The following is a 26,615-nucleotide window of genomic DNA, read 5'->3' on the forward strand; positions in this document are numbered from 1 at the left end:
GTGGACAGCTGAGCTGTGGCCAAAGCGTGGGCCAAGACCTTCCTGTCCCTGCCGAGGGTGAGGCCAGAGTTGGCCCCGAAGCTAATATTTCAGTGGGTGGGATTAGGTTGGCCGTACAGAGGCCGGTGGGCTCCCTGATGTCCCTTCCAGTCAACCTGAAAGCACTGAAATAGCCTGTGGCTGTGTGCCAGGGACCTTGGCCCAAGCTGCTGACCTCCAGGGTGGGGAGGGAGCTGTCCCCAGGAGAAGAGTCACTCGGGCAGCAGTGTGAGCAAGCCAGCCAGCAGCTCCCTGCCTGTACCCAGCTCAGGGGAATCCCAGGGCGCTCAGATACCCAGGAAGGAAAAGGGGACAGTGCTGCTGCTGTTTCTCCCTCAGCCCAGGTCTTCCCACAGTTCCCTCTTGGCCAGCTGGCTGCATAATTTGCAGAGCCCAGTGCAAAATGAAATGACAGGACCCTGGTTCTAAAAAGGTATTAAGAATTTTAAAGGCCAGGCTCATGCCTGTAATCGCAACACTTTGGGAGGCTGAGGTGGGAGGATGGCTTGAGCCCAGGGATTTGGGACCAGCCTGGGCAGCATAGTGAGACCCCTGCCTCTATGAAAAAAATTATTATTGTTATTATTATTTTTGAGATGGAGTCTCACTCTGTCGCCCAGGATGGAGTGCAGTGGTGTGATCTCAGCTCACTACAAACTCCACCTCCCAGGTTCACACCATTCTCCTGCCTCACCCTCCCGAGTAGCTGGGACTACAGGCACCCGCCACCATGCCTGGCTAATTTTTTTGTACAAAAAAATTTAAAATGACCTCAGAGTCATGGCATACACCTGTCTGGGGCCAAAGTTGCCAGATATTGCCTTGGGAAACTGAGGTGGGAGGATCCCTTGAGCTCAGGAGGTCAAAGCTACAGTGAGCTGTGATCGCATCACTGCACTCCAGCCTGGGTGACAGAGCGAGACACTGTCTCAAAAAAAAAAAAAAAAAAGAATTTAAGATTGCCACAGCAGAGCATTGAGCATTAAACCAAGTGCTAGAAGCTTCTGAGGGAGGCCTGCGACTGTGATGCCAGCCCTGTTTGTCCCTCCTCACCCTCAGAAGCCAGGTCCTGCTCTGGGCTGTAGAGAAGGGATTGGGGCTCACAGTTCAGCATGGGAGAGGGCAGCCCAGGGACACCCAGAAAACGGAGATGGACAGGTCATAGGATCCAGGCCCAGGTGGAGGCCCAGAGGCGGTTATGGGTTCAGCTGCCCCGAAGGATCAGGCAGAGGGAACCATGTATACCAAGGGCTGCTGGGAGCAGAGTGGATGCATTCTGCAGCAGAAAGGAGCTCCTCTTGGGGCTGGACCTGCGGTGAGAGAAGGGGTGGGAGGCTGGGAGGCAGGCAGGACAGGTTCTCAGGTCTTCTAGGTTCAGGAGTACTTTAACTTTATCCTGAGCACAGAGGGACAAGGAGCAGGGGTTCATGGCAGCCTGAGGGAGCAGAGGGCAGTTTTGAGGCACCTCCGCCCCTCCCTCTGGCTCACTCTGGCCCATTGTAAATCAGGCATTTAGTCTTGTTTCCTGGTAATAACAACTGACATTTTATGGAGCACATTTCATATGCCTGGCACCCTGGTAAACAGTTAACGTGTAGTCAATATGATTTTAACTCAGGGTACAAATACAGTTACTTTTTAATTTTTCTCATTGATTGCTCAAATCCCTCATGGATCATTATTGGCAGAAAAATCCAATATCACCCTCTTGGAACCCACTCTCAAATTGTCCAAGAACCTCGTGGGTTTCCCTCCTCCAAAGAGAGGGTTCTGTGGAAAGTCTGAGCAATCATCTCCAGTTGTTCCCTCTCTCTCCACACAGTGGCGCTGTGGAACAGCGGGCCTGCACAGTCCTGTGACTTCTGAGGCTTGGCTACCTTCACTGCACAGGCTGTGGTGGGGCCTATGCTTCCAAAACAAAGTTACCGTTCTCTCAATCACCCTCACAAGCTCAACGACCTTTCCCCAAAGAGCAGCAGCATGCCGGGGTGCTGGGTCCTGTGGCTCCCAGTCAGCTACACAGTCTGTGGGGGAATCCCACAGACTCACTCAGGTTCTCTCTGGCATGGTGAAGCAACTTTTTAGACAGTAGATTTTAGTTAAGTTAGTCCCTTAACTCTTTCCTCCTCAAAGGCCCTGGCTTTGCAAAGTGGTTCCCTCCTCCCCTGCAACCGGCTCTGCATTCCAAGGGGCCTTGAAAAGGGGCAGCTTTTGTCAGGCCTCAAAAAGTCCAGTTCCGCTCTTCCCCCAGGGTAATGGGTGCCTACTCAGCTACATTTACATAACTAAAGGAGACCACTCAAAGAATCCTACTCTTAACAAAGAAAGCCTGTTCCTAGGTGACTTATTCTGTGCACCTAAACTGAGAAGGAGCAGGGGGAAGCTTCTGGAATCCTGTTATACACCATGTAAACCAGTAAAATGGAGGGCCCTAAGAGAAGGATCCCACGGCTATTGTGTGACAGGCACAATTTGAACTCTGTGCCCTGCACACCTAACCCCCATACCCTACTGTCTCCCAAGAGCCTCCAGCCTCCCCTCCTTTTTACTTAGTAGTAACTTAGTCATAAATCTGTTTGTTGTTTCTGTCTAAAAGGAGGAAAATGTTATGTCCAATGAGCGATTGAATTTGTGGTGTTTGGGGGAGCCCAGAGTTATTAGGGCTGTAAGAAATAAATGTTTCCAGATAGTTATTTAAGCTATTGTGAAGAAAAACTTTTTTGTTCCGATGAAACACTATACATTATCTAAAGCACAGCCGGACGTGTCTGCTTCCAGCCCCATTCACGGTCTTTGAGCTATTTTGCACCTCTTTTTAAGTTGCAGGTACGGAGGGCTTTGCAAACTGTCTTGTCAGGTGAAGTTTCCATTGACTTCTCTTCCACACACACCCCCCCACACCCCCATGGTGGAAAAACCAGTTTGCCTGTGTTTGCAATTCAATTCCTTCACTCCACATAAATTTGTGCTTTTTGATGTCTCCTTTGAACCAGTTATAACATCTGCCTTGCCCTTCTTATGAGTAAAATAAATCTTTAACACATGCTCATTTTTTATTTCTGAACAAGGGTCATGAATTTATCTTTTTCTGAAAATTGCCTTTTACCAATTGCCTTTACGTGAAAATGAACACAGAAACGTTATCGAACAGAATGCAATTTTTGCTTGTATTTCTAAAACAAAACTTGAATCTTGGAATACATTGTATACTCGCTATAGACCCTTCCAAAGTGAGCCAAAGCTTAGAGCTCAATCCTTTTAGAGGCTTTTGCCCCCCGGGGATTTGAGAAAATATCTAGTCCAGATCGCAACCAGACAGAATGAATCCGAACGAGTGAGTGGGTGGGGCGCGAGCCCAGGCACTTTTTTAATCGCTCCCAGGTAACTCTGGCGAGCACCCGGGTTGGGAACTACCGGCCCGGGCTGGGATTGACTGACCTTGCCGTGCAGCCTGTGACCTATCACCAATCACCTTGGCTTTGTTTTTCCTCGGTGCGACCGAATCCCACAGGAATGCACGGAATCCCTGCCTTCACCCCTGGCGAAGCTTACCCCCTCGGGCTCCCACTGCCCCCCGCGGCTCCTCGTCGCCGGGCAGCCAGGAGCTGCCGGGTAGGCGCGGGCGTCCCGGGGCGCTGTGCGACCCAGAGCCCCTCGCGGAACCCGCCCGAGCTGTGCAGGGGACAACGCGTTCGGCCGTCGAGGGTGGGGTGAGCCCTGTGTGTGTGGTGGGGGTGGCATCCGCTGGATCCCGGGGGCCTGCGGAGGAGGTGGGGATCTCGGCGCCACCCGGTGCGCGACCCGAGCGAGGGCATCTCCTCTCGGGACTAGCCGGCGGGGCTGGGCGAGGCGTGGGGTACAAGGCGGCCTAGACACCCCCCAGTGCCGGCTGCAGGGCCGCGGGTCGGGACGGGACCCCGCGGGGAGCAAGGGGCTGGCCGGGCTGGAGGGCTGGGTGAGTCCCGGCCCTGGCAATCCCAGGAGAGGGGAGGGAGCGCCCCCAACTGACCGCCGGGGGCATAGTAACGCTGAGGTGGATGGGGTTGTGTGAAATTTGGAACTCCATTACTTGTACCCCAAGGCATCCTTTTTATGCGGATTTATGCTGGAAAGCGCCACACCAAGCTGTTAACAGGAATTGCTTGCTGGCACTGAGATTCCAGGGGCTGATCGTTCCTTTCTCTGGCTCATCTGTGTAAGGAAGACTTTCCTCCATGAGCCCTTTTTTTTTTTTTTTTTTGGTGAAACAGAGTCTCGCTCTGTCGCCCAGGCTGGAGCGCAGTGGCCGGATCTCGGCTCACTGCAAACTCCGCCTCCCGGGTTTACGCCATTCTCCTGCCTCAGGAGACTCTGTCTCAAAAAAAAAAAGAAAAAACCTAAACACTCAGAAAAAAAGAAAAATGTTGGCAGTACAAAGAGATATTGCCAGAAACACAAATACAGTGGTCTTTAACATACTATTTAACAACCCAGAAGAGATTTAACTTACCAAAATCAAAGACATCGGCCCAGGCAGGTGGCTCACGCCTGTAATCCCAGCACTTTGGGAAGCCAAGGTGGGTGGATCACTTAAGGCCAGGAGTTCAAGACAAACGTGACCAACATGGTGAAACCCCATCTCTACTGAAAATACAAAAGTTATCCGGGTGTGGTGGCATGCACCTGTAATCTCAGCTACTTGGGAAGCTAAGGCAGAAGAATCTCTTGAACTCAGGAGGCAGAGGTTGCAGTGAGCCGAGATTCCACCACTGCACTCAGGCGTGGCCTGGACAACAGAGCAAGACTCCATCTCAAAAAATAAAAATAAATCAAAGACATCAAAGACCCAAACAATACCATGAGTAGTTTGAATCAAAGATCTGTATCAAATTCTGTACCACACACAGCTTGTATCTTCTTTTCACATATGAAACCTTTACCATGTATGTGTATTCGAAGGAAAGACAACATCAAGTATCCCCAAGGCAGAAATTAAACAGGCCAAACGCTATGTCCACAATATACGATAAATCATAAAATACCCACAAAAGTAAACCAAACAAGAACAATGACAAAAACCCTAGCCTGTTTCTTAAATAACTGTTGAGTCAAAGAGAAAGTAAAAACTATCATGGTTCATTGTTTTGAAATCGGGAACACCACATAATTTTAATGTCAGTTTACATCATTTTGACTTCAAGGGGTGTTACATGTCAGGCCTTGGGCTTAAGGCTGTAGCTGCTGAACATTGCCCAACTTAACAACTTTAAATGCATTTATTATTGTAAAAAATAAAATAAAAACAAGTGAACTAATGTTTCAACTCAACATTGCAGGAAAATAACTTTATTTTTATTTACTTTTTTGAAACAGCGTCTCACTCTTCACCCAGGCTGGAGTGCGGTGGTGCCATCTTGGCTCACTGCAACCTCTGCCTTCCAGGTTCAAGCGATCCTCCCACCTCAGCCTCCCAAGTAGCTGGGACTATAGGCATGCCCTCCAGGCGCAGCTAATTTTTGTATTTTCGGTAGAGATAGGGTTTCTTGATGTTGCCCAGGCTGGTCTCAATCTCCTGGGCTCAATTCATCCATCCACCTCAGCCTCCCAAAGTTCTGAGACTACAGGCACGAGCCAGCATACTGGGCCAGAAAATAACTTTATTTATTTATTTTTTTTTTGAGATGGAGTCTTGCTGTGTCGCGCAGGCTGGAGTGCAGTGGTATGATCTTGGGTCACTGCAACGTCCTCCACCTCCTGGGTTCAAGTGATTCTCCTGTCTCAGCCTCCTGAGTAGCTGGGATTACAGGCAGCTGCCACCACACCCAGCTAATTTTTGTATTTTTAGTAGAGACGGGGTTTCGCCATGTTGGCCAGGCTGGTCTCAAACTCCTGACCTCAGGTAATCTGCCCTCCTCGGCCTCCCAAAGTGCTGGGATTACAGGCGTGAGCCACCACACCCAGGCCAGAAAAGAACTTTAAAACAGACTAAAACAAAACCAGAAAAAGGAAATAATGAAGACATAAGAGAGATGTGAGTCAAATTTAATGAATTTGAAAGCAGTAGATAAATAAATCCAAGTCAATTATTTTTTAAAAAGCATTAAAAGAGCTAAACCTATGCCAAATTCAATGAAAGACAAATGTAATTAACAAGTTAATTAAATGCAGTTTAAAGTGTGAAAGTATAAGAATTATTCATATATGAATAGATTTTTAATTTTTTATTTTTAAAATTAATTTTTTTTTTACAGACAGAGTTCTGCTCTGTCAACCAGGCTGGAGGGCAGTGGAGTGATCATAGCACACTGCAGCCTTGACCTCCTGGGCTCAAGTGATCCTCTTGCCTTAGCCTCCTGAGGAGCTAGGACTACAGGCACCTGATACCACACCCTGCCATGAGTAGATTTTAAATCTTATTGAAACGTATGAAACCTGGGCAACATGGAAAAACCCCATCTCTACCAAAAATACAAAGATCATCTGGGCCTGGAGGGCACGCCTATAGTCCCAGCTACTTGGGAGGCTGAGGTGGGAGGATCGCTTGAGCCTGGAAGGCAGAGGTTGCAGTGAGCCAAGATGGCGCCACCACACTCCAGCCTGAGTGACAGAGTGAGACCCTGTTTCAAAAAAATAAATAAATAAAAATAAAGTTATTTTCCTGCAATGTTGAGTTGAAACATTAACTCACTTGTTTTTATTATTATTTTTTTTTTACAATAATGAATGTATTTAAAGTTGTTAAGTCCATGGACAGCAGAGCTACAAGAGCACTCTAATGTGACCTCTGGGGCCCCAGGAGCCGCAGGCACCCTGCCTGGACACTGTCGTGGGGCCCGAACGAAGTTCACTGCTGCCGGTGCCCAAAAGCGCTCGCTCCAGCTCCTGCACCTGCTCACCTGTGTGCTCCCTTTCATGAGGGGTGGAATGCGGTGGATCTGAGAGAGTGGAGTCTGATCCCGCCCGCACTGAAACAGCTGGCCGGTTCCAGTACTCGGGCACTCCAGTTCTCGCCTCGTTTGCTCCTGTGCTCCCTCCCACGAGGAGTTGAGAGCAGTGGGCTGAGTAAATGAGGCACCCCTGTCACAAGTCCTGAGAAGGGGTCGAGGAAATACCCTGCTTCACTATTGATCAGTGGTCTCCCTGTCAGGGGCAGATCCAGCCTTCTCTTCTCAAATTATCCTGGGTGATAATACCCATGGGGTTTGTCTCCTGGGTGATTCCCTCCACGGCTGGGCCTCACCCACTGCCTTCTCATGCAGACGTGAGTCTGCACGCAGGTTACTATTGCTCACCCACCACCGGTGCCTCTGACCCTTCTAGGACCACCTGGGTTCCCCGTGAGCAGCCCGGGGGCATTGCTGACCAACTGTGGACCAGAAGGCTCCCTTAGGGCACCTGCTGCGTGGTGGGACTAACTGTGGCTGCCCCCCAAGACCTGTGGGGTCAGGCCTTTACCTCTGATGTTGGGGTTGGGACCTTGCAGCGGAGTCACAGAGAGAAGCTTCGTGTTCCCTCCACCCTAGGATCCTCCACCAAGGTAAGTAACTTGGCACAGAGGAAACCAGATGCACAAAAATTAAAAGGATAAACCATAACTGAAATGCCCAAGGGTTGAAATTGCCAAAGGCCGTGCAAAATTCAAGGAAAATAAAGATTATGAAAGTGAAATAATAAAGGAATGAGATAGCCAGGAAAAGATAAACCAACTTAAATAGGAAAGCCAGGAGGAGCCAGGTAACTCAGAATGGTAGGTGTGCTGGATTGAACAATGTGTGTCTAAAGTCACACATAAACACAACAATTTCCACCTATGTGCTTTAAAATTACAAAACAAGAAGTAGCTGGGCACAGTGGCTCACACCTGTAATCCCAGCACTTTGGGAGGCCCAGGTGGGAGGATGGTTTGAACCTGGGGGTTCAAGACCAGCCTGGGAGACCCATCGCTACAAAAAATTTAAAAGATTAGCCCTGCGTGGTGGTACACACCTGTGGTTCCAGCTATCAGGGAAGCTGAGGCAGGAGGATCACTTGAGCCCAGGAAGTCAAGGCTGCAGTGAGCCATGTTTGCACCACTGCACTCCAGCCTGGACGGCAGAGTAAGATCCTGTCTCAAAAAGGAAAAAAGAAAAACCAAAAGGACCTCCATAAAACAAGAAGTAGCAGGCAGTTGGGTGTGGTGGCTCGCCCTGTAATCCCAGCACTTTGGGAGGCTCCCTTGATTCCAGGAGTTCCAGACAAGCCTGGGCAACATCGTGAGACCCCATCTCTACAAAAAATTCAAAAATTAGCCAGCGCAGTGGTGCATCCCTGTAGCCCTAGCTACTCAGCAGGCTGAGGCAGAAGGATCGCTTGAATCCAGGAGTTCAAAGTTACAGGGAGCTATAATCGTGCCACTGCACTCCAGCCTGAGCAATAGAGCAAGACCTTGTCTCAAAAAAAAAAAAAAAAAGTAGCAGACGAAGAGCATGAGCTCATAAAGGGTCGTCTGGACTGAAATCTGGGGGTGAAGGAGAGGGCAGGGCCCCAGCACCCCAGCAGCCTGGACACACTCCTACGCCAGGTACAGCCCCTTTTTCAGGGGATGAATGGGGAACTTGTCTTCCTCTGCATTCCTTGACCAGCCTGAGTGCCAGCCTCACATCACTGGCGCTGGAAGAAAAGCAGCGGCCTACAGAGACCCCAGTCCCAGGCTGGCTCCTGTTCTTGCTCCAGACAGAACTTTCGAAGCCCCCGGTGTTGCTGGAAGTGCTTGTTTCTTGGCCCCGCTCCTCTCACTCTGGGGACTAGGAGGGCAGATGCTGTTATCCAGGTTGACAGGGACTGCTTTCTCCTTCGCTCAGGGCTCTGTCCTCACAACCTTTCCAGGCCTTCTCAGAGTCTGTGGGCCACCCCTTTGGCCACCCACACTGCTGAGAGTCACGGGTCAGAAAATGCAGAGTCTCTGCATTCCGTTTGAAGTTGTTTGGTGTTCCATCTGAACAAACCATGGTGTATTTAACCAGCCCCTTTGGATGGACAGTGCTTGTTAATGTAATCCTTGTTAATCCTTGTTAATGTAACATCACTCCCATCCCCTTGTACATCTCTGTGCATTTCCAGAGCCCCTTTCCAGTATGTCCTAGGCTGAAGTCTGCCCATGAAGGAGGCAGAAGCCACTGGTCTCCAGCAGCTGCTATGTATGGGTAGGCAGCAAAATTCACACCCTGGAGAAGGGGTCACCATGAAATCCTGGGCTCCAGCCAAGCTGGGCCCCCACCATGTGCCCAGAAACCCTTTTCCGTGCGCAGAGGTGCCCTCCAGCTTCCATGCTACCTCTTTGGTTAGGTTTGTTTGTTTCTCTTTTTTTGGTCTTTGCTTTTTAACTATTTTACTTTTTGAATGTGTACATGCACATTAATATGGTTTGGCTGTGCCCCTACCCAAATCTCATCTTGAATTGTAGCTCCCACAATTCCCACGTGTTGTGGGAGAGACCCAGTGGGAGGTAATTGAATCATGGGGGTGGGCCTTTCCCATTCTGTTCTTGTGATAGTGAATAAGTCTCACACAATCTGATGGGTTTATAAAGGGGAGTTTCCCTGCACAAGCTTTCTTGTGTTGTCTGCTGCCATGTGAGATGTGCCCTTTGCCTTCCACCATGATTGTGAGGCCTCCCCAGCCACGTGGAACTGTAAGTCCATTAAACCTCTCTCTTGTGTAAATTGCCCAGTCTCAGGTACGTCTTTATCAGCAGTGTGAAAACAGACTAATACATCGTATGAAATTACAAAAGAGAACATAGTGAAGGCAAGTTTTTCTTTCGCCCAACTCCCCGCCCCACCAGCCACCATCGTGCCATCTGCTGCCACCTGTCTTTCTGGATGCTCCACAGGCTCGTCCATGGGCATGCGAGCACAGATGGAGCCGTGGCCTTCTTTTTATATTTTACACAAAATGAAGCATGCCAGGCTCGATGCATTTTGCTTTTTCACTTAAAAGTGACTCTGAAAGACCCTTCTGCACCTGCACACGTGGAGCTTCTGCATTCCCTTTGAAGCTGCTTGGTGTTCCGTCTGAACCAACCATGGTGTATTTAACCAGCCCCTGTGGTTGGACAGTACTAGATCAATCCTCGTTAATGTAACATCACTCCCGTCCCCTTCTACGTTTCCCTGCATTTCCAGAGCCCCTTTCCAGTATGTCCTAGGCTGAATTCTGTCCATGAAGGAAGCAGAAGCCATTGCTCTCCAGCAGCTGCTCTGGGTAGGCAGCAAAACCCATGGCAGACTCCTTTCCTCGGCTTCTGGTCATCACCCTGCATGACCCCCACTGCAGTGCTATAAGCAGCTGAGATCTGGCCAGGCGCGGTGGCTCACACCTGTAATCCCAGCACTTTGGGAGGCCGAGGCTGGTGGATCACTTGAGGTCAGGAGTTCGAGACCAGCCTGAGATCCTTGGTGACAGCTTCCGGCAGCTCCAGGTGTCCCCCTGGGCATCATGTGCTTTCGCCCTGCCAGCACCGAGATCACTAGTGATGACTTCCTGCCATCTCCTAACTTCTAGAACTTTCCTGGCCTTTCCTCTCCCAGCCCTTCCAGTGCTTCTCTTTGTACTCAAAATACCTAGAGTCGGCTTCTGTCTTCTTGATTGAATCCTGACTGCTACAAACAATACCTTTGCATATCCTTGCACATGCCAGGAACACATGCCAGTCTATCTGTAGTACAAATTGCTAGAAGTCAAATTTCCAGCTCAGTTTCAAGGTTGATGGTGTATTAGTTTGCTAGGGCTGCCATAACAGAGAACCACAGACTGGGTGGCTTAAACAACAGAAAATTTATTTCCTCACAGTCTGAGGCTGAAGTCTGAGATTAAGATGTTGGCAGAGTTAGTTTCGCTCTCTGCGTGTATGTGTCCAAATTTCATCTTCTTATATAAACGTCTGTCATATTGGATTAGGACCCCACCCTAACAGTCTCATTTTTACTTAATTCCCTCTTTAAAGACCCTGTCTCCAAATACAGTCACATTCTGAGGTACTGGAGGTTAGCGCTTCAGCTTGTGAATTTTGGGGAGACGCAACTCAGTCCATAACAGATAACTAGCTATTCCCAACTCACCCTCCCTGGAAATTGTCCCAAACAGCAGGTACATGAAATGTGTCAGCAAACCTGGTGATCATCACCAATCTAATAGGCAAGAAAATGCACATAGTGTTGTTTTAATTTGCATTTCTCCTACTCTTAGTGACGTTAACATCTTTTCATGTGTTTGAGTCATTCATATTTCCTTTCTTGAAAAAGATTTGTACAGAACGATTCTCCAGGTGACCTTAAACCACCCTGGTTCTCTCATCTTTCTTGCTTGTAGTTCTGAAAAATAACTGTAGAATGCGCTAGAAATGCAACATCTTGAGATAAGAGGGAGATGGCCAGAATTGCTCAGGCTCTGTTCCAGTTCACCCTTAGAAACAGGGTGTCTTGGCCAGGCGCAGTGGCTCACGCCTGTAATCCCAGCACTTCGGGAGGCCAAAGCAGGCAGATAACCTGAGGTCAGGAGTTCGAGACCAGCCTGGCCAACATGGTGAAAACCTGTCTCTACCAAAAATACAAAAAATTAGCCAGGCATGGGGGTGGGCACCTGTAATCCCAGCTACTCAGGAGGCTGAGGCAGGAGAATTGCTTAAACCTGGGAGGCGGAGGTTGCGGTGAGCTAAGATCGCACCACTACACTCCAGCCTGAGCAACAAGAGTGAGACTCCGTCTCAAAAAAAAAGAAAAGAAAGAAAGAAACAGGGTGTCCTTCAACACTGCAGCTCAGCCACTCACAGAGCATAAAGCTCAGAGCAGGCTGCTTTTCAGGGCTCTTCAGCCATGGTGCAGGTGGGACGCATGCAGTCAAATTCCATCAGCCCAGCTGGTCTGAGCCTGGGGAATTGGCTCTAAATGAATCCTAGGCCTCTGTTGCCCTTGCTGCCAATCTGTGATAAACCCTTATCATGTAACTGGGTGCATGTGAGTGTGCTCCATCTCACCAGATGCAGACACGTTGGTAAGCAGTGCACCGTGAGCCTGCTTCACGGTTGGTTCATATCCTTTGTCTATTTTTCTATTGGCTTATTTGTCTTTGTCTTCTTTTCTATTTGCTACACCTACTAAAATGGGATTGACTTTTTCTTATTGATCTGTAGGAGGGCTTCATTAAAGACATTTATCTGATATATTGAAAATATTTTTCCACTTGTCATCTATCTTTTGACTTTGTTCATAATTTTTCTAGGATACAGTGATATTTTAATGTAAAATTTCCATCTTTTCCTTAATGGCTTCTAGGTACTATGTCATTTTTCTGAGAAAGTTCTCTCCTACCCAAAGAGCACTGAAAATTAAAAAATTAAAAATAACGCTGGACGCAATGGCTCACACCTGTAATCCCAGCACTTTGGGAGGCTGAGACAGGTGGGTCACGAGGTCAGGAGTTTGAGACCAGCCTGGCCAACATGGTGAAACCCTGTCTCTACTAAAAATACAAAAATTAGCCAGGCCTGGTGGTGCACACCTGTAATCCCAGCTCCTAGGGAGCCTGAGGCAGGAGAATTGCTTGATCCTGGGAGGCGGAGGTTGCAGTGAGCCGAGATCATGCCATTGCACTCCAGCTCTGGGCGACAGAGCAAGAGTCTGTCTCGGAAAATAAATAAATAAATAAAAATTAAATTAAAAAAGCTCTTTCCAACTTTGAGTTATAAAATAAATTTTCCATATTTTCTTCTAGTGCTCTCATATTTCACTTTTTATGTTAACATATTTGATCCACCTGAAATTTATTTATTTATTTATGTTTTGAGACGGAGTCTCGCTCTGTCACCCAGGCTGGAGTGCAGTGGTGCCATCTCGGCTCACTGCAACCTTCGCCTCCCAGGTTCAAGCGATTCTCCTGCCTCGGCCTCCTAAGTAGCTGGGATTACAGGCACGTGGCCACCACGCCCAGCTAATTTTTGTATTTTCAGTAGAGATGGGGTTTCACCATGCTGGCCAGGCTGGTCTCAAAGTCCTGACCTTATGTGATCCACCCCCCAAAGTGCTGGGATTGCAGGCCTGAGCCACTGCGCCTAGCTCCATGGCCTTTCAAATGGGCTCAAGTCTTTCACATGTTGAAAACAAACAAAAATGAGAAACTCCTTCAACCCCATGAACCTCTTCAGCTGTGAACGCTCATCCCACAGCCACATTCCCTGAGAGAATTGTAGTCTCTGCATTCTCTGCAGTCCTGTTCCCCAGTCACTCTTCAAGGCCCTGCACCCCACTCATCTAGAGTCAGAAGGAGTGAAGAGCTCTTGGTTTTGCTTGGTGTCTGGTCTGTCCTCCCAGCTCTGAACGACCACATCCTCCGCCAACATCAAGCAGGACTTCAGCTGGACAGGATTTGGCTCATGACAGCCGTTTTCCCATGGTTCCCAGAAGGGGAGCCAAAGTGTAGGAGGTCTCAGAGGTGGCAGCCTTCAGTCTCCTGCAAGAGGGAGTGAGAGGAGCCACTGGTCTTCTCTCCCGCAAGTGACCAGTCAGGAGTCCGAGTCCCCCTACAGATGCTGCACAAAGCGACAGAGCTTGCTCCAAAAGCCTGAACATCACTGGGGTCTGGGGCTGTAAGCGGGGACCGAGGGGCTCATGAGAGGGCAATGTGTCTTCCTGCCCATCCTCAAGCCAGGCCCTAGAGCCAGCCACCTGCCTCAGCAATTTCCCCATTGCCAGTTCCAGGCCGGGTGAGACTTGTAAGATCACTCACAAAGCAGGATGTTCAGTCAGAGCTGAGGGGCACCAGCTTGAGGGGCAGGAGGCTAAAGTCAGGAGTTGTGTACTAAGGAATTCACACCCTCCCTCTCCCCAGAGAGATCTGGCCTTTGTCCCTTTGTCCTGGCTCCTGGAAGACCACACCTGATGGTTTACCCTAACCCTAATGAGGTCACTCATGACGGGCCCCTTAGGGCAAGAGATGTCAGAGCAACCCCCAGAGCGAGGAAACAAGCTAGAGACCCAGTTCAGCTTCACAGGTGATGATTCCATCGCTCCTGCCCACAGAGGGAAACTGCAATACAAACTCTGACATTAAAGCCCAGGGAAGCTTCCGTGGTTGGAGGTACTCTGTGAATTGTCACACATCACAGCAAGGAGGAGGTGATGCCACACACGCGGCCACCAGCTCCTCATCAGCACCCTCCCTGGACTCTGCCCTGTGTCTCTTCCCTTGGCTGGTTCTAGTTAGCATCCTTTCCCGATCATAAACATGGGGGCCATGGTGCTGTGCTTAAGGAAGCACCAGCAACTGGAGGTGAACCCAGACAGGAAGAATCCAGCCCCAGCCTTGTCCCGCCATCTGAGGATGACACCAGGAAGTCCTCACCTCCCAGGACCTGAAGCAGAAGGGCGCTTGGTATGGTGACATGGGCGGGATGGGACGACCAGCCCACCTTTGTGATCAACCTAAGTAGATTAATTTCATTTTCTGGGAGGGTATAGTGGGTGGAGGGCACAGATAGGCAGCCCAAGTATCATCCCAGATCCAAAAACTCAGGGGTTCTGTTTGCTTTTTTAAATAAAAAGAGATGGGGGTAAGTTTGTTCAGACGTGAGGAGCACTTAAAATCACGGGTAGAATAATCGGAGAACAGAATTGTCTGAGTTTAGTACAAGGAGAGGGAGGGGCCTCAGAGCCACTGGGGCCAAATCCCGGCTGGCCCTTGCAAACACGCTTCCTCAACACCTGTAGGCAGCCATGGTTTTTTTGGATGGATCTAGCTTGGGACAACCACAGCTTGAAGAAGAACTAGGGGTACAGTGTCTTCAGCTGGGGAGCAGAGCCCACAGGCCTGCTGAGCCCCCAGCCTCCAGTTCCCCGGCCAGGCCTTCCAGTTTCACTGCTTCCTCAGAGCCTGTGGGAACACTGCTGCCTCCAGCCTTTGCATTATCCTCTGTTAACCTGCAGGTGCTCTTAAGCTGGGGTCCCCGAATGCCCACAGGGTCCACAGAGAGCATTCAGGGGACTCATATGCTTGGATGGGAATAAATCAACATCTTTGTTTTCACCAGCCCTTAACTTTTCTTCAAAATGTGTTAAGGTAGGCAAAAACCACAATAGTATTAGCAGCTCTGTGACGTTGTCACTATATCAGAGTGCAACCAGAGAAACACAGCCAGCAGGAGGTATGGCCCACGCTCCTGATTCGTGGTGGTTGTGTTCTATAAAATCACCACAAACCCCTGGATTAGCAAATATTGAAACTTTGCTCCTAGAAGTACAGGGTTAGGTTCCTGTGAGGGTCTGGTCACAATATTTTCTTTTTTCTTTCTTTTTTTTTGAGACCAAGTCTCACTCTATTGCCCAGGCTGAAGTGCAGTGGTGCGTGGTGCATTCTCAGCTCACTGCAACCTCCACTGCCTGGATTCAAGTGATTCTTGTGCCTCAGCCTCCCAAGTAGCTGAGATTACAGGTGTGTGCCACCATGCCTGGCTAATTTTTTTTTATTTTTAGTGGAGATGGGGTTTCACCATGTTGACCAGGCTGGTCTCCAACTCCTGGCCTCAAGTGATCTGCTCACCTCGGCCTCCCAAAGTGCTGGGATTACAGGCATGAGCCGCCGTGCCCCGCCTAGTCACAATATTTTCATCAGTTGACCAACACATAACCTTTTCTCATGTTTGTTCTGTTTAAAGGCACCTAAGTTAATATGCAGTTGATTCATTAATTTTTTTTTTTTTAGATGCAGTTTTACTCTTGTTGCCCAGGTTGGAGTACAATGACACAATCTCAGCTCACTGCAACCTCTGCCTCCCAGGTTCAAGCCATTCTCCTGCCTCAGCCTACCGAGTAGCTGGGATTACTCGTGCCACCATGCCCAGCTAATTTTTTGTAGTTTTTAGTAGAGATGGGGTTTCACTATGTTGGCCAGGCTGGTCTAAATCCTCACCTCAGGTGATCCTCCCGCCTCGGCCACCTAAAGTGCTGGAATTACAGGTGTGAGTCACCACGCCCAGCCTGATTCATTAATATTGAACTCACGGCACCATAACTCACACCTGAATGAAGCTTCTCTAGTACACGGATTTTCTCGCTATAGCATATCACAGCTTTCTTGCTCTCAGGAGCACCAGAAAGCTCATCAGCAGTTCACTTGGGGGCCACATGAAACAGGAAAACCAGCAACAAAAAGTACAAAATACAAAATAAGTAGCACTAAATAGACCACCAAAAGGACACGTGTTTACAGTGTGAGAACTGAAACAAGAAGGCAGGCTCGGCCAGGCATAGTGGCTCACACCTGTAACCCCAGCATTTTGGGAGGCCAAGGCAGGTGGATCACGAGGTCAGGAGTTCCAAACCAGCCTGGCCAAGATGGTGAAACTCGGTCTCTACTAAAAATACAAAAATTAGCTGGGCGTGGTGGCGTGTGCCTATAATCCCAGCTACTCAGGAGGCTGAGGCAGGAGAATCGCTTGAGCCAGGGAGGCGGAGGTTGCAGTGAGTCGAGATCCCACCATTGCACTCTAGCCTGAGCAACAGAGCGAGACTCCATCTCAAAAAAAAAAAAAAAAAGAATGGCATGGACACACATGGAGTAGTTTTAAGGAGCGGAGAGTTTAACAGGCAAGAAGGAAGGGAGAGGACAGAAGGAAAAAGCTCCCCCATATAGAGACAGAGGGAGGGGAGCTCCAAAGTCCAAAGAGGGAAGCCCAAGTGCGGTGGATACCAGCCGGGTGTATGTAGAGGCTGGAGGAGGCAGTGTTTGATTTGCATAGGACTCAGGGGATTGGTTTGACCAGGCATGTCATTCACGCAGCCTGTGAAAAAGCTGGCCCTCCCACCCTAGCCTTTTAGTATGCAAATGCAGGGTGCCATGATGTTCTACACACATGGGGATATGTGGGGGTACCCATGTTGCCAGGAACATGTGGGGCAAGGGCAAGAAGGTCACAGGAATCGCCATGTTTGGGTGGACCCAGTTTCTAATGGCCTTCATTTGCACATCAAAGGTTGCCGGCCTGGATCTAAGAGCTGCTTTAAAAACGAAAACTTCCCAGGGACCCCTTTTCCTCTCTTATCTGCCTGCAATAATTTCTTAATAACTCCTACAACACTGTCATACCACATTACAGTTGTAGAAATGAAGAAAGAGACATATGATAAATATGTATTATCCAGTTTCATTTTTGGCAATGAACATGACAGTCCACAAAAGTCACCATATTTTTTATGCTGAAAAATTATTGTGAATGGAAGAATGAAACCAGCAAAACAAAAAGGATCCCTTCTGAAGATGCATTTAAAGATGCAGGGGTTTTTTGTGTAAGGAAAGCTCAATTCAAAAAGAGCTGGGGCCAGGTGTGGGGGCTCATGCCTGTAATCACAACATTCTGGGGTGCCAAGGTGGGAGGATCGCTTGAGGCCAGGAGTTCAAGACCAACCTGGGCAACATAGCAAGACCTTATCTCTTTAAAAGAGAGAGAGAGCTGGAGCACTTGATTTTTGTCAAGCGCGTCCATGTGAAGTGCCCACCAGACAGGCTTTGTGTGAGCAATAAAGCTTTTTAATCACTGGGGTGCAGGCAGACTGAGTCCAAAAAAGGAGTCAGCGAAGGGAGATAGGAGAGGGGCAGCTTTATAGGGTTTGGGTAGGCAGTGGAAAGTTACAGTTAAAGGTGGTTATCTATTGTTAGCAGGGGAGGGGGTCACAAGGTGCATGGTGGAGAGATCATGGGACTCATTGTCCAGGAGAAGAATGTCACGGGGTTGATTGATCAGTTGGGGCAGGACAGGAACAAGTCATAATGGTAGAATGTCATAAGGTGGGTTAATTAGTTATGGCAGGAACTGGCTATTTCACTTCTTTGTGGTTTTTCGTCTGCTCCAGACTTCCTGGCTCCCGCAGGCCATCTGGACGTATATGTACAGGTCACAGCAGTTATAATGGCTAAGTGTCAGGCCTCTGAGCCCAAGATAAGCCATCATATCCCATGTGACCTGCACGTATACATCCAGATGGTCTGAAGCAACTAAGATCCACAAAAGATGACATTCCACCATTGTGGTCTGTTCCTGCCCCACCCTAACTGATCAATTGACCCTATGACAATACACCCTCCCCACCCTTGCAATAATGTACTTTGTGATATTCCCCCACCCTTAATAAGGTACTTTGTGATATTCTCTCGCACTTGAGAATGTACTTTGTGAGATCCACTCCCTGCCTACAAAAAAACTGCTCCTAACTCCACCACCTATCCCAAACCTATAAAAACTAATGATAATCCCATCACCCTTTACTGACTCCTTTTTCAGACTCAGTCCGCCTGCACCCAGGTGAAATAAACAGCCTTGGTGCTCACACAAAGCCTGTTGGTGGACTCTCTTCACATGGCCACACGTGACATTTGGTGCCGAAATCCAGGACAGGGGGACTTCTTCGGGAGACCAGTCCCCTGTCCTCACCCTCACTCCGTGAGGAGATCCACTTCCACCTCAGGTCCTCAGACCAACTGGCCCAAGGAACATGTTATTAATTTTAAATTGGGTAAGCAGCCTCTTTTTACTCTCTTCTCCAACCTCTCTCACTATCACTCAACATCCTTCTCCTTTCAATTTTGGCAACACCCTTCAATCTCTCCCTTCCCTTAATTTTAGTTCCTTTCCCTTTCTGGTAGAAACAGAGGAGACGCATTTTATCTGTGAACCCAAAACTCTGGCTCTGGTCACGGACTCAGGAAGACAGTCTTCCCTTGGTGTTTAATCATTGCGGGGATGCCTGCCTGATTATTCACCCACATTTCAGAGATGTCTGATGACCTCGGGGATGCCTGCCTTGATCCTTCACCTTGGTGGCAAGCACCACCTCCCCAGGGTGGCAAGTACCCCCCACCCCTTCTCTCCGTGTCTCTACCCTCTCTTTTCTCTGGGTTTGCCTCCTTCACTATAGGCAAACTTCCACCCTCCATTCCTCCTCCTTCTCCCTTAGCCTGTGTTCTCAAGAATTTAAAACCTCTTCAACTCACACCTGACCTAAAACCTAAATGCTTTATTTTCTTTTTTTCTTTTTTCTTTTTTCTTTTTTTTTTTTTTGAGATGGAATCTCGCTCTGTCGCCCAGGCTGGAGTGCAGTGGCCGGATCCCAGCTCACTGCCTCCCAGGTTTACGCCATTCTCCTGCCTCAGCCTCCCGAGTAGCTGGGACTATGGGCGCCTGCCACCTCACCCAGCTAGTTTTTTGTATTTTTTTAGTAGAGAGGGGGTTTCACCATGTTAGCCAGGATGGTCTCAATCTCCTGACCTTGTGATCCACCTGTCTTGGCCTCCCAAAGTGCTGGGATTACAGGCTTGAGCCACCACGCCCGGCCAATGCCTTATTTTCTTCTGTAATATTGCTAGGCCCCAATACAAACTCGACAATGGTTCCAAATAGCCAGAAAATGGCACTTTTGATTTCTCCATCCTACAAGATCTAGATAATTCTTGTCGTAAAATGGGCAAATGGTCTGAGATGCCTGACATCCAGGCATTCTTTTACATATTGGTCCCTTCCTAATCTCTGCTTCCGATGCAACTCATCCCAAATCTTTCTTTTTTTTTTTTTTTTTTTTTGAGGCGGAGTCTCGCTCTGTTGCCCAGGCTGGGGTGCAGTGGCCGGATCTCAGCTCACTGCAAGCTCCGCCTCCCGGGTTCACGCCATTCTCCTGCCTCAGCCTCCGGAGTAGCTGGGACTACAGGCGCCCGCCACCTAGCCCGGCTAGTTTTTTGTATTTCTTAGTAGAGACGGGGTTTCACAGTGTTAGCCAGGATGGTCTCGATCTCCTGACCTCGTGATCCGCCCGTCTCAGCCTCCCAAAGTGCTGGGATTACAGGCTTGAGCCACCGCGCCCGGCCGTCATCCCAAATCTTTCTTTTTTCCTCCTGTCTGTTACTTCAGTCTCTACCCCAACCTCTAAGTCCTTTAAATCCTCTTTTCTACAGACGCATCTGACCTCTCCCCTCTTCCCCAGGCTGCTCCCCGCCAGGCCAAGCCAGGTCCCAATTCTTCCTCAGCCTCTGCTCCCCAATACTATAATCCTTCTATCACCTCCTGTCCTCACATCCGGTCTGGCTTACAGTTTCATTCCATGACTAGCTCTCCCCCATCTGCCCAACAATTTCCTCTTAAAGAGGTGGCTGGAGCTGAAGCCATAGTCAAGGTTAATACTCCTTTTTCTTTATCCGACCTCTCCCAAATCAGTTAGCATTTAGGCTCTTTTTCATCAAATGTAAAAACCCAGCCCAGTTCATGGCCCATTTGGCAACAACCCTTAGATGCTTTACTACCCTAGACCCAGAGGGGCCAGAAGGCAGTCTTATTCTCAATATGCATTTTGAGAATAAGCGGATTGGGTACAATTCACTCCCGACGTTCGAAAAAGCTCCAAAAATTAGATTCCAGCCCTCAAATCCCACAACAGGACTTAATTAACCTCACCTTCAAGGTGTACAATAGTAGAGAAGAGTTGCAGTTACTTGCCTCTGCTGTGAGAGAAACCCCAGCCACATCTCCAGCACACAAGAACTTCAATCGCCTAAACCGCAGTGGCCGGGCACTCCTCCAGGACCTCTTCCCTCAGGATCTTGCTTCAAGTGCTGGAAATCTGTCCACTGGGCCAAGGAATGCCAGCAGCCTGGGATTCCTCCTAAGCTGTGTCCCATCTGTGCAGGATCCCACTGGAAATCGGACTGTCCAACTCACCCAGCAGCCACTCCCAGAGGCCCTAGAACTCTAGCCCAAAGCTCTCTGACTGACTCCTCCCCATCTTCTCGGCTTAGCAGCTGAAGACTGATGCTGCCTGATTGCCTTGGAAGCCTCTTGGACCATCACAGACTCTTTGGGTAACTCTTACAGTGGAAGGTAAGTCCGTCTCCTTCTTAATCAATACAGAGACTACCCACTCCACATTACCTTCTTTTCAAGGAACTGTTTCCTTTGCCTCCGTAACTGTTGTGGGTATTGACGGCCAAGCTTCACAACCCTTTAAAACTCCCCTACTCTGGTGCCAACTTGGACAACATTCTTTTATGCACTCTTTTTTAGTTATCCCCACCTGTCCAGCTCCCTTATTAGGTCAAGACATTTTAACCAAATAATCTGCTTCCTTGACTATTCCTGGGCTACAGTCACACCTCATTGCCACCCTTTTCCCCAGTTCAAAGCCTCCTTCACATCCTCTCCTTGTATCTCCCAACCTTAATCCACAAGTATGGGACACCTCTACTCCCTCCTTGGTGACCAATCATGCATCCCTTACCATCCCATTACAACCCAATCACCCTTACCACGCTCAGCGCCAATATCCCATCCCACAGCACACTTTAAAAGGATTAAACCCTGTTATCTCTCGCCTGTTACAGCATGGTCTTTTAAAGCCTATAAACTCTCCTTACAATTCCCCCATCCTACCTGTCCAAAAACCAGACAAGTCTTACAGGCCGGTCCAAGATCTTCGCCTTATCAACTAAATTGTCTTGCCTATCCACCCTGTGATGCCAAACCCATGTACTCTCCTATCCTCAATACCTCCCTCCACAACCCATTATTCTGTTCTGGATCTCAAACATGCTTTCTTTATTATTCCTTTACGCCCTTCATCCCAGCTTCTGTTCGCTTTCAGTTGGACTGACCCTGACACCCATCAGTCTCAGCAACTTACCTGGGCTGTACTGCCACAAGGCTTCAGGGATAGCCCCCATTACTTCAGTCAAGCCCTTTATCATGATTTGTTTTCTTTCTGTCCATCTGTTTCTCACCTTATTCAATATTTTGATGACCTTCTACTTTATAGCCCTCCTACAAATCTTCCCAACAGGACACCCTCCTGCTCCTCCAACATCCATTCTTAAAAGGATATCACGTATCCCCGTCCAAAGCCCAAATTTCTTCCTCATCCATTACCTATCTTGGCATAATTCTTCACAAAAACACCCATGCTCTCCCTGCTGATCGTGTCTGGCTAATCTCCCGAACCCCAACCCCTTCTACAAAACAAGAACTCCTTTCCTTCCTAGGCACAGTTAGGTACTTTCGCCTTTGGATACCTGATTTTGCCATCCTGACTAAACCATTATATAAACTCACAAAAGGAAACCTAGCTGATCCCATAAATCCTAAATCCTTTCCCACTCCCCTTTCCATTCCTTAAAAAACAGCCCTGGCCGGGTGTGGTACTCACACCTGTAATCCCAGCACTTTGGGAGGCTCAGGCAGGTGGATCATGAGGTCAGGAGTTCAAGACCAGCCTGGCCAAGATGGTGAAACCCTGTCTCTACTAAAAATACAAAAATTAGCCAGACATGGTGGTGCACGCCTGTAGTCCCAGCTACTTGGGAAGCTGAGGCAGGAGAATTGCTTGAACCTGGGAGGTAGAGGCTGCAGTGAGCCAAGATCAAGCCACTGCACTGTACTCCAGCCCGGGCGACAAGAGTGAAACTCTGTCTCAAAAAAAAAAAAAAAAAAAAAAAACCAGCCCTAAAACTGCTCTCACCCTAGCTCTCCCTAACTCATCCCAACCCTTTTCATCACACACAGCCGAAGTACAGGGCTGTACGGTGAGAATTCTTACACAAGAGACAGAAAGGCCCTGTGGTCTTTCTGTCCAAGCAACTTGACCCTACTGTTTTAGTCTAGCCCTCATGTCTGTGTGCAGTGGCTGCTGCTGCTTTAATACTTTTAGAGACCCTCAAAATCACAACCTATGCTCCACTTACTCTCTACAGTTCCCATAACTTTCAAAATCTATTTTCCTCCTCACACATGATGCATATACTTTCTGCCCCCCAGCTCCTTCAACTGTATTCACTATTTGTTGAGTCTCCCACAATTACCATTGTTCCTGGCCTGGACTTCAATCTGGCCTCCCACATTATTCCTGATACCACACCTGACCCCCATGACTGTATCTCTCTGATCCACATGACATTGACTTCATTTCCCCATATTTCCTTCTTTCCTGTTCCTCACCCTGATCACACTTGGTTTATTGACGGCAGTTCCACCATGCCTAATCACCACTCATCAGCAAAGGCAGGCTATGCTATAGTATCTCCCACATCTATCATTGAGGCTACCTCTCTGCCCCGCTCCACTACCTCTCAGCAAGCTGAACTCATTGCCTTAACTCGGGCCCTCACTCTTGCAATGGGACTGTGTGTCAATATTTATACTGACTCTAAACACGCCTTCCATATATGCACCACCATGCTGTTATATGGGCAAAAAGAGGTTTCTTCACTATGCAAGGGTCCTCCATCATTAATGCCTCTTTAATAAAGACACTTCTCAAGTCCTCTTTACTTCCAAAGGAAGCTGGAGTCATTCACTGCAAGGGCCATCAAAAGGCATCAGATCCCATCGCTCAGGGCAATGCTTATGCTGATAAGGTAGCAAAAGAAGCAGCTAGTTCCAACTTCTGTCCCACACAGCCAGTTTTTCTCCTTCTCATCAGTCACTCCCATCTACTCTCCCACTGAAACTTCCACCTATCAATCTCTTCCCACACAAGGCAAATGGCTCTTGGACCAAGAGAAAGATCTTTCAGCCTCACAGGCCCATTCTATTCTGTCATCATTTCATAACCTCTTCCATATAGGTTACAAGCTGCTAGCCTGCCTCTTAGAACCTCTCATTTCCTTTCCATCATGGAAATCTATCCTCAAGGAAATCACTTCTCAGTGTTCCATCTGCTATTCTACTACTACTCAGGAATTGTTCAGGCCCCCTCCCTTCCCTACACATCAAGCTCAAGGATTTGAGCAGTGATAACCCTTATGAGCCTAATATATCCCTTCATTCTATTAGGTCTATTCACCCTTACCCTACTTTTTGTAACAGGGCTTTACGCAGTCACCCCCACTACTTGGACTGTGCCCCCAAAATTTGTCATCCCTACTATATTCTGTCTAGTCATACTCCTATTCACCATTCTCAACTACTTGTAAATGCCCTGCCCCTGTTTACACTGCTGGTTTACACTTTTCCTCCAAACCATTGCAGCGGATATCTCCTGGTACTATCCCCAATCCACCACTCTTGGCTCCCTTTTGGAGTGGATAGATGATCTTTGCTGACAGGGCACCCTCCAATACTTTCACCCTGATGAAGTCCTATTCTTTACTTTTATATTCACTCTTATTCTCCACCCTCTACCACCCCCCCACTCCCCCACCCCCACCCCACCCCCCGCCCCCCATCTCAACCACACTATCAATCTCACTCACTCTCTCTTAGCTGTTTCTAATCCTTCTTTAGCAAACAATTGCTGGCTTTGTATTTCTCTTTCCTCCAAAATTGCCAAGGCCTCGACTTACTCACTGTCAAAAAAAAAGGGGGGAGACTCTATATTTTTTAATGAAGAGTGTTGTTTTTACCTAAATCAATCTAGCCTAGTATATGAGAACATTAAAAAACTCAAGGATAGAGCCCAAAAACTCTCCAACCAAGCAAATAATTATGCTGAAACCCCTTGGGCACTCTCTAATTGGATGTCTTGGGACCTCCCAATTCTTAGTCCTTTAATACCTGTTTTTCTTCTTCTCTTATTCGGACCTTGTGTCTTCCGGTTAGTTTCTCAGTTCATACAAAACTGCTTCCAGGCCATCACCAATCATTCTATACAACAAATGCTCTAACAAGCCCACAATATCACCCCTCACCCCAAAATCGTTCATCAGTTTAATCTCTCCCACTGTAGGTTCCCACGCCCCTCCTAATCCTGCTTGAAGCAGCCCTGAGAAACATCGCTCATTATCTCTCCATACCACCGCCAAAAATTTTTGCCAGTCCAACAGTTCACCACCATTTTGTTTTGTTTTTCTTATTAATATAAGAAGACAGGAATGTCAGGCCTCTGAGCCCAAGCTAAGCCATCATATCCTCTGTGACCTGCACATATACATCCAAATGGTCTGAAGCAACTGAAGATCCACAAAAGATGACATTCCACCATTGTGATCTGTTCCTGCCCCACCCTAACTGATCAATTGACCTTATGACAATACACCCTCCCCGCCCTTGCGATAATGTGCTTTGTGATATTCCCCCACCCTTAAGAAGGTGCTTTGTGATATTCTCCCCCGTCTTGAGAATGTACTTTGTGAGATCCACCCCCTGCCCACAAAAAATTGCTCCTAACTCCACCGCCTATCCCAAACCTATAAGAACTCATGAAAATCCCACCACCCTTTGCTGACTCCTTTTTCAGATTCAGCCCACCCAGGCTGAATCTGTACCCAGGTAAAATAAACAGCCTTATTGCTCACACAAAGCCTGTTGGTGGACTCTCTTCACGTGGACATGCGTGACACTGAGCTTTGGCTCAGAGGCCTGACATTCCTGTCTTTTTATTTATAAAATATACAGTTATAAGAAAAGATAAAGAAAATATAAGTTTCTACTGGGATTATTGGCATAGGGGCGGTGTTTCTCAGGACTGCTTCAAGTGTTACCAGGACTGCGCGAACGCCTTAAGGAAAATTTAAGGGCAGAGGGCAGCATAAGAACGGGAATGAGGTTAAAAATGAGTATAAAAGTAAAGAATAGGACTTCATCAGGATGAAAGTATTGGAGTGTGCCCTGCCAGCAAAGACCATCTATCCACTCCAAGAGGGAGTCAAGAGTGGCTCCAAACTCCGAAGGAAATCTCCAAACTGCTTTCCACAGTGGCTGAACTTTCATAAGTATTCTCTTTTCTCCGCAGCCTTGACAGCATCTGTTGTTTTTTGACTTTTTAGGAATAACCGTTTTGACTGGTGTGAGATGGAATCTCATTTTGGTTTGTTTTTGTTTTTGTTTTGAGAGAGTCTCTCTTTGTTGTCCAGGCTGGAGTGCAGTGGTGCCATCTCAGCTCACTGCAACCTCCGCCTCCCAGGTTCAAGTGATTCTCAAGCCTCAGCCTCCTGTGTAGCTGGGATTACAGGTATGCACCACCATGCCTGCCTAATTTTGTATTTTTAATAGAGATGGCGTTTCACTATGTTGGCCAGGCTGGTCTCAAACTCCTGACCTCAAGTGATCCACCCACCTCAGCCTCCCAAAGTGCTGGGATTACAGGTGTGACCCACTGTGCCTGGCGCAGCCCCTGATTGTGGTTTTGATGTGCATTTCTCTGATGATTAGTGATGTTGAGAATTTCTTCATGTTTTTTGGCCACTCTTGTCTTATTTTATTTATTTATTTATTTATTTATTTATTTATTTATTATTTTTTTGAGACAGAGTTATGCTCTTGTTGCTTAGCTTGGAGTGCAATGGCGTGGTCTCAGCTCACCGAAACCTCTGCCTCCCAGGTTCAAGCGATCCTCCTGCCTCAGCCTCCCAAGTAGCTGGGATTACAGGCATGTGCTGCCACACCTGGCTAATTTTTGTATTTTTAGTAGAGACGAGTTTCTCCATGTTGCTTAGGCTGGTCTCGAACTCCCGACCTCAGGTGATCCACCGCCTCGGCCTCCCAAAGTGCTGGGATTACAGGCGTGAGCCTCTGCGCCGGCCACTCTTGTCTTATTTTGAGAAGTGTCTGTTCATGTATTTGCCTATTTTTAATGGAGTTATTTGTTTTTCGTTTGTTG

This window comes from Macaca fascicularis, chromosome 12, assembly GCF_037993035.2.
Source record: "Macaca fascicularis isolate 582-1 chromosome 12, T2T-MFA8v1.1".
NCBI classification, from domain to species: domain Eukaryota; kingdom Metazoa; phylum Chordata; class Mammalia; order Primates; family Cercopithecidae; genus Macaca; species Macaca fascicularis.